Source organism: Thunnus albacares, chromosome 16, assembly GCF_914725855.1.
Source record: "Thunnus albacares chromosome 16, fThuAlb1.1, whole genome shotgun sequence".
NCBI classification, from domain to species: Eukaryota; Metazoa; Chordata; class Actinopteri; order Scombriformes; family Scombridae; genus Thunnus; species Thunnus albacares.
In genome coordinates, this window is record NC_058121.1 from 25,415,813 (window position 1) to 25,424,905 (window position 9,093).

General features: G+C 37.0%; 1 long non-coding RNA gene across 1 annotated transcript; it reads right to left on the reverse strand.

Moving 5' to 3' along the window:
* Nucleotides 1-3,800: 3,800 nt before the first annotated feature.
* LOC122999528 lies at nucleotides 3,801-5,192 on the reverse strand. The gene is made up of 4 exons (XR_006407770.1): nucleotides 5,141-5,192; nucleotides 5,015-5,043; nucleotides 4,145-4,213; nucleotides 3,801-3,925 (listed from the first exon to the last, which is right to left on the reverse strand). It is a non-coding gene; the product is annotated as an uncharacterized LOC122999528 (long non-coding RNA).
* Nucleotides 5,193-9,093: the final 3,901 nt, after the last annotated feature.

Below are 9,093 nucleotides of genomic sequence, written 5' to 3' on the forward strand. Positions count from 1 at the left end.
CTGTTAGTGACCTCACCTGAACATATGAAAAAAGAACAACAGACAGAGAGATGAACTGGAACAAAAGAACGTTGTTTGTGTGTTGTATTTTCATGCAGATGCTGTTGCGTTTGGCTCAAATTATTTGCTTTTCTCCTTTATTCCTATTAGTGTTGATGTTTTGGGTTTTGTTTATTTTCTTACATCCTCAGCTGGACAAATTAAATCTCAAAAAACCAACAAACTGTGGTGAAAAAATACCACATAATTATCATCTACACACAAAAAAGAGAAACTAAATGAGGCAGATTTCTCACCTGAAGACTGAGGGCTGAAGGCAAACAGTTGCACTTTTCCAGTGTTAATATGTGTCACGCTACACTTGAATAACTCAGAATACTTTGACGTCTCAGCAAGATGGGAAGTTGTAAACGTCACAGTGACAAAGCAAGAAGACTGTGACTCCTTCATGTGCTGAGTGTTCACATCCCAATAATTACCCTCATACACCCACTTCACTGTCTGTCTACACTGTCCATATGTCGACACAGAGCAGTTTAACGTCACCTTATCATTGTCCTTATGTTCAGTCACTGGTGAAGATGGAGATATTGTGAGAGAAAGACAACAAGAGTAAAATTAACTTCATCACTGTAATCATAATTATTGTAAAGTTTCAGTATATTGTTCTAACAAGACAGTTTGAGCTGAAAACATTATGATGTAAATACTCACTGGTAACAACAGACAGATAAACATGAGCGTCTTGATATTGTTGTTTGTCTGATTTGAACTGTCTGCAGCTGTAACGACCAACATCCTCAACTGTGACCTTCTTTATAACCAGAGAACAATTCGCTGTAACACTCAGTCTGTCTGATTTAGTTTTGGCTCTTTTACTAATCTGCCCATATCTAATCAGCTCTACTGCTGCTGTGTTTCCTGAACCAACAAAGATCCAGGAAGTACTGTTACATTTATCCTGATCAGTCACCACATTTTCACAAAACAAAGTGACTTCATCTCCATCTCTGACAGTGATGTAGAGGGAAGTTTGTCCAGTTACTGCTGTTGAGAATTTGAGAGAGAAATGTGACAAATGAACTGAAATAAGAATATGACTGTAGTGTGAATGTTAAAAACAAACAGCATATTTGACTGTCTCAGTAAAATGAAAGTAATTCAATAAAGTACCGTTGGTAATAATGCAGATTTTTGTATCTTACCTGTAAACTGAAGCCCCAGTATCAGAAATAAAGACATTTTAATCCATCTGAGTTCAACCATCGTGCTTCTCTGTCTTCTTCTCTCGCTTTTAACTCTCAAAATGTCCTCATTAGTGGTTCATACAGAGAAATACACTGTATACTTCCTGTCATGAGTAAAGTGTCTCTTCCTCATTGTTGTGGCTTCAATTCATTTTTCTCACTTGTAAATGACCAAGTTTTTTGTAGGCGGAGCATATTATTATCATTATATAGGGGTTAGACATTGTAGGAGTTAACAGTGAATGTCTCAAACCACTCACCACTAAGACCACTTCCTTTCCACTGCTGTATTTCAAACTACATCATGTTTATGATCATGATCTCATCATGTAAAGCTTTCAAAATGTGAAAACATGGATGTAAGATGGTACAAAATTCACACTAACCTGCAGGGGAGAAGAGACATCTGCCTGGTTAAAAAGAAGAAGAGGAAGAAGTACTTTATTGATCCCCATGGGAATATTGATCCTCTGCATTTGACCCATCCTGTACACACACACTAGTAGCAGTGGGCAGCCGCAGTGTAGCGCCTGGGGACCAACTCCAGTTCTTTTACCAGTGGCTTGGTCAGGGAAACTGACAGGAGTATTAACACTAACATACATGTTGATGGTGGGAGGAAACTGGAGCACCCAGCAGTAACCCACACAAACACAGGGACAACATGCAAACTCTACACATAAATAACAGTTTTATGCAACCGATAAAGCAAAGTAACTGATTATGAAGCATTCATTTTGATGTTTGACAGCACACATGAACAGACAGGTGAAGAGTCAAACTTTGACTCTTGATGCTCAACATGGTGCAACATGGTGATACTGCAGCAGCTGGGAAAGAACAGATAAGATGATGTTTTAGTGGTCTGAGACCTGTTAGTTCCTCTTTGTATCTTTGAAGTAAGTGTTCCTGAGAACTGAGGGGGAAGTGTTTTGGTGAGAATGTGGCTACAACAGCAGCAGAGCTCTGGAGGTTTTAGCCTCTAATGATGACGTGATAAACACCACAACCACATGAAGCTCACAGTGACAGACAGGCCAAACTTTATCAAGTAACCAGACAAAGAGACTACTTTCATCTCTGAACATCATCACTGAGACCCCAGCAGTATGTTTCTGATGATAACTGGTGTGCTTGCTGGTTTGTGCTTGTCCCAGAAGTGTGTTTGTGAATCAGTCATCACTAATAACCTACTTAGTGGTTACTTATTTTGTTTCCAGTAGGAGAGCTCTGTGTAAGGCAGATGCCACTGAGCATGTGCAGGAACGCGGTTTTGTTTACAGAGCTTCACTAGCTTGTTGTGCTACATATATTTGACTTTATACTAAAGTTATTTATATGTCAAGACGTTGTGATATTCTAGCAAAGCACTGCAAACAGAATCACATTCCCACACATGCTCAGTGGCCTTACACACATAACAAACAGCAACAAGAAGAGTATGTGATGTATGTGTATGTGCTTTAATCTTTAACTCTAAAATAATGCACCAAAATAAAAGTATCAACTTTCACTAGATCTACAACCTCTTTGGATTTCTTACAGTTTTCACTCATTCAGCTCTTTAAAATATGAATCTCAAGGGTGACATCATTTATTCAATCCAAATAAGGGATGTCACATGATCACATCTCACCTCTACTCAGTTTGTCTTCTGACAGTTATGTTGAGGGTCTCAGGCTGTGACAAATGAAGGGAAATACACAAGGTTGCACTGAAAAAATCAATTATATTTATTTTTAAGAAATTGCAACAAAATATATTAATCAAATATATGAAATGTTCAGTCAGTAGATCAGTGATGTTGGTGAGTGGATGTGTGAATGTGTAGTCTTGTAGGGTGTGAACTAAAGAGAAGTGCAACAAAACCAAAAAAGCAAAAGAAAACATGAAGTGAAAGAAAGGAAGGAGTGAGGATGGCTGATCCTAAATACATCCTGGATGGACTGGTCAGGTGCACCCAGCACTAATACAGTCTCTGACACACAGCAGCCGCAGGGCAAAACACAAACCTCAGGGCCATGGCAAAGCCAGAGGGCCGTCACAACATTGTTTTACTACAACAAGATAAACTGAACAGAGACATAAATTCTAACACTCTAAACATTATCAGATACATGTTTAAAGAGAAAAAATAATAATAAGAAATAAAATAGCAGTGAGAATTAAGATTTTAACTTTCAACACTAGCACAAACATCAATGAGCTCAATAAAGTGCCTGATAGTGAGTTCATTAAGGATATCAGAACTTACTACATCCCTTTCTGGACAAAAAGCTATTTACAGAAATACAACATATAAGAGAAAAAATGTTTAAGTCATATCCGACAGTGAATCATTAATATACTGAAAAAAAATAACTGATTATTAGGTTAAAATCTCTATAAAGTTTGGACAGCATAGACAAAATCCCCACAGAGATACAGTCTCTATTATGAAGTAAAGGGTAATTGGCTGAGATTCTGGGAATAAAAACTATTTTTTCTAATCAGAAAGCTTCAACTAATCAGTTAAAAATTAAATGTAATGATATGAACATTGTGGTCTGTTATTTGTTGGGTTAGTTGATGGTAGCGTAGAGGTTACTGGGATCAGTGGAGGCTCCAGCAGAAGAGGAGGAAGCTTTCACAGTGCTGTAGGTCACTGCAACACCTTCATCATCACCATCACCACCAACCTGGGAAACAAAAGGGAAACAGCATCACATATAAATTACACATAATGACATGAAAAAGCATAACAACATAACTCAACAGGAGCTGAGAGATCTGAAAGTCATCATTTTGCTTCTATTTAATAACTGAAATAAAATAAATATTCTTTTCTTTTCTCCTTCCTGACAAAACTTTTTCCTTCATTCAGCAACAACACCAGAGTAACCAAACACTCAGCTTACCCGGGCTTTACTGTTGGTCTTCTTGGTGAAGCTGATGGAGACGTAGGAAACACCATCTTCAGGATCAGCCTACACAGTGAAGACAACATGATGGCTGCTCAGTAACATGTGGATTTATACTGACTCTCTCTTCTAATCTTATTTAATTCTCTCTCAAAGAAGGAAATTAGGCTAAAAGTCATCATGTGATATTTTGCGGAACAAATACGTACAAAATCAAGTATATACTGTTATAATGTCAGACGTCTATGTTTAATATAATCAAAGTTTCAAAGCATGAGGTGAATGTATGCAGAAATATTCCCTGAAAGTCAAAAGTCAGCCTGTAATGAATGCTCCATTTGCAGAGTTACTTCTACTTCCCCATCAAACTGACGTCACATCATTCACATATTCACACAAACAGCCGTCCGTTCCGTAGTCTTTCTGATACTTTGGATCAGATTTAAGCTCAAACATGTACAGATGTATTTGAAAAGTTGACATTTTAAGTAAAGAACAAGAAAAAGATTTGAAATCTGACCACTACTGTTTGTTTACGTAGTCTGTGGAGCCGGACAAAGCTTCCTGAATCTGACCAATCAGAACAGAGTGGGCTCATCAGGAGGCGGGTCTTAAAGAGACAGGACCTAAAACAGCCTGTTTCAGACAGAGGCTGAACTGAGGGGCTGCATAAAGGGCCAGTAGAAGATAAATAAGGAGTTTTTAACTGTAAATTATGCAAAGATATTCCAGTAGAGCCCCAGAATATAAATATAAACCTGGAAATGTGCTGAATATGTCTCCTTTAAAAGAATATACCATAAACACTGTTTTTCTCTGAAAAGTCATAACTGTATAAACATTTAATAATTCAGTTTGTGAACTCACAATGTTTTCATCCATCTGTGTTTTCTTCCCTGAAAAGACAAAAGAATCGACTTTAGCTTCCAAAGTGAAAATCCAGGTTTATCAAAATGTCTTGTTTATGAAAGTTTCATCTGTCAGTGTTCTCACCTTTAGTTTTCTTCCATCTGATGATCACCAAAACAATTATTAAGAGTGATGCTATACCCACAGCCACAATGATGAACTTTGCCCAATCTGGAAAATCTGAAAATATTAAAAACATTTTGACTGCATAGTTAAGTTCTGATCAAAATCCTGATCAAAAGAGAGAGAGAAAGATACAAGTTATTAAGTCTCTACCTGGTTGTTTAGTTTCAGTATCATTGGTTGTAGGTGCTGTTGAACATATGAAAAAAGAACAAGAGACAGACAGAGAGATGAACTGGAACAAAAGAACATTGTTTGTGTGTTGTATTTTCATGCAGATGCTGTTACGTTTGCTTCAAATTATTTGCTTTTTTCCTTTATTCCTATTAGTGTTGATGTTTTGGGTTTTGTTTCTTTTCTTGCATCCTCAGCTGGACAAATTAAATCTCAAAAGCAAACAAACTGTGGTGAAAAAATACCACATAATTATCATCTACACACAAAAAAGAGAAACTAAATGAGGCAGATTTCTCACCTGAAGACTGAGGGCTGAAGGCAAACAGCTGCACTTTTCCAGTGTTTTTATCTGTCACGTTACACTTGAATAACTCAGAATACTTTGACATCTCAGCAAGATGGGAAGTTGTAAACATCACAGTGGCAAAGCAAGAAGACTGTGACTCCTTCATGTGCTGAGTGTTCACATCCCAATAATTACCCTCATACACCCACTTCACTGTCTGTCTACACTGTTCATATGTCGACACAGAGCAGTTTAACGTCACCTTATCAGTATCCTTATGTTCAGTCACTGGTGAAGATGGAGATATTGTGAGAGAAAGACAACAAGAGTAAAATTAACTTCATCACTGTGATCATAATTATTGTAATGTTTCAGTATATTGTTCTAACAAGACAGTTTGAGCTGAAAACATTATGATGTAAATACTCACTGGTAACAACAGACAGATAAACCCGAGAGTCTTGATATCGTTGTTGTCCTGATTTGAACTGTCTGCAGGTGTAAAAACCAACATCCTCAACTGTGACCTTCTTTATAACCAGAGAACAGTTCACTGTAACAGTCAGTCTGCCTGATTTAGCTTTGGCATTTTCATCAATCTGTCCAAGTTTAATCAGCTCTACTGCTGCTGTGCTTCCTGGACCAACAAAGAGCCAGTTAGTACTGTCACATTTATGCTGATCAGTCATCACATTTTGACAAGACAAAGTGACTTCATCTCCATCTCTGACAGTGATGTAGAGGGGAGTTTGTCCAGTTACTGCTGTTGAGAATTTGAGAGAGAAATGTGATAAAAGAACTGAAATAAGAATATGACTGTAGTGTGAATGTTAAAAACAAACAGCATATTTGACTGTCTCAGCAAAATGAAAGTTATTCAATAAAGTATCGTTGGTAATAATGCAGATTTTCATATCTTACCTGTAAACTGAAGCCCCAGTATCAGAAATAAAGACATTTTAATCCATCTGAGTTCAACCATCGTGCTTCTCTGTCTTTCTCTCTGTCTTCTTCTCTCGCTCTTAACTCTCAAAATGTCCTTATTAGTGCTTCATACAGAGAAATACACTGTCTACTTCCTGTCATGAGTAAAGTGTCTCCTCCGCATTGTGGCTTCAGTCTATTTTTGTCACTTGTAAGTTATCAACCTCTTGTAGGCGGAGCATATTAGCTTCCCTTCTCATTGAATTTTAACATTTTTGCATTTTACGAGCAGACTGGCGTTCACATCTGCAGTATCTTATATAATCTTATAAATCTTTATAAGATCATATATTATAATCAGCCAAGAGTAAATACATAAAGGATTAGATATTGTAGGAGTTAAGGCTGAACTTCTCCACCCACCACCAAGACCACAACACACTTCCTGTATTTCAAAGACAAATGATTTCTCTTTAATAATTAGCCAACAGCACCCCAATAGTGGTTAAGAACATACCACATAACTGCAATGTCGATAAGTAAAAAGTAGTATGAAGTATGTTTTCGAACTGAATTAGGATTCTGTCGTGACAGGATTCATGTTGATGTTTGACAGCACACATGAACAGACAGGTGAAGAGTCAAATTTTGACTCTTGATGCTCAATATGGTGCAACTTGGTGATACTGCAGCAGCTGGGAAAGAACACAGATAAGATGATGTTTTAGTGGTCTGAGACCTGTTAGTTCCTCTTTATATCTATGAAGTAAATGTTCCTGAGAACTGAGGGGGAAGTGACTTGGTGAGAATGTGAGTACAACAGCAGCAGAGCTCTGGAGGTTTTAGCCTCAACACACCACAACCACACGAGGCTCACAGTAACAGACAGGCCAAACTTTATCAAAGCACCAGACAAAAAGACCACTTTCATCTCTGAACATCATCACTGAGACCCCAGCAGTACGTTTCTGATGATAACTGATGTGCTTGCTGGTTTGTGCTTGTCCCAGAAGTGTGTATGTGAATCAGTCGTCACTAATAACCTACTTAGTGGTTACTTATTTTGTCTCCAGTAGGAGAGCTCTGTGTAAGGCAGATGTCACTGAGCATGTGCAGGAACATGGTTCTGTTTACAGAGCTTCACTAGCTTGTTATGCTACATATATTTGACTTTATACTAAAGTTATTTACATGTCAAGAGGTTGTGATATTCTAGCAAAGCACTGCAAACAGAATCACATTCTCACACATGCTCAGTGGCCTTACACACATAACAAACAGCAACAAGAAAAGTGTGTGATGTATGTGTATGTGCTTAAATCTTTAACTCTAAAATAATGCACCAAACTAAAAATTAATTTTTACTAGATCTACAACCTCTTTGGATTTACAAACAGTTTTCAGTCATTCAGCTCTTTAAAATATGAATCTCAAGGGTGACATCATTTATTCAATCCAAGTAAGGGATGTCACATGATCACATCCCACCTCTACTCAGTTTGCCTTCTGACAGTTATGTTGAGGGTCTCAGGCTGTGACAAATGAAGAGAAATACACAAGGTTGCACTGAAAAAATCAATCAGTTATATTTATTTTTAAGAAATTACAATCAAATATATGAAATGTTCAGTCAGTAGATCAGTGATGTTGGTGAGTGGATGTGTGAATGTGTAGTCTTGTATGGTGTGAACTAAAGAGAAGTGCAACAAAACCAAACAAGCAAAAGAAAACATGAAGTGACAGAAGGAAGGAGCGAGGATGGCTGATCCTAAATACATCCTGGATGGACTGGTCAGGTGCACCTAGTTGCACCAATACAGTCTCTGACACACAGCAGCCGCAGGGCAAAACACAAACCTCAGGGCCATGGCAAAGCCAGAGGGCCGTCACAACACTGTTTTACTACAAGATAAACTGAAGAGAGACATAAATTATAACACTCTAAACATTATCAGATACATGTTTAAAGAGAAGAAATGATAATATCAGTTATAATAAAGAGAAGACAGTTACTGACTCTATTAGAGCTCCCAGCTCAGTTAAGTCTATTCTACACAATTTTAAACATAGTAATTTTTTTCTAATTCAGCTTCGCTTTATTGCAATGAATGTCACAGCAACAACATTGCCTAAATATTGCTTACTGTCTAAAATAGAAGTTACTTAAAAGTTTTCTGTATGAATGATGATAAAACTGAGACAAAGCTAACACACAAAAAGCAATCAGTAACAATTAAAAATATGGTTACATTTTTTTACATGGTTGTCTATTGTCTAATCTATTTAAAAAAATTTCCATGCCAAAGCATCAAAAGTCAGTAAAACAAAATAGCATTAACATTACATTGAGACTGACATATATTAATCATATATAGTATATCTATGTATCTATGCGTATGTATATGTGTGTGTGTGTGTGTGTGTGTGTGTGTGTGTGTGTGTATATATATATATATATATATATATATATATATATATATACATAAATTATAGAGACACTTTCAGCAAACATGTTAAAAACAATTCA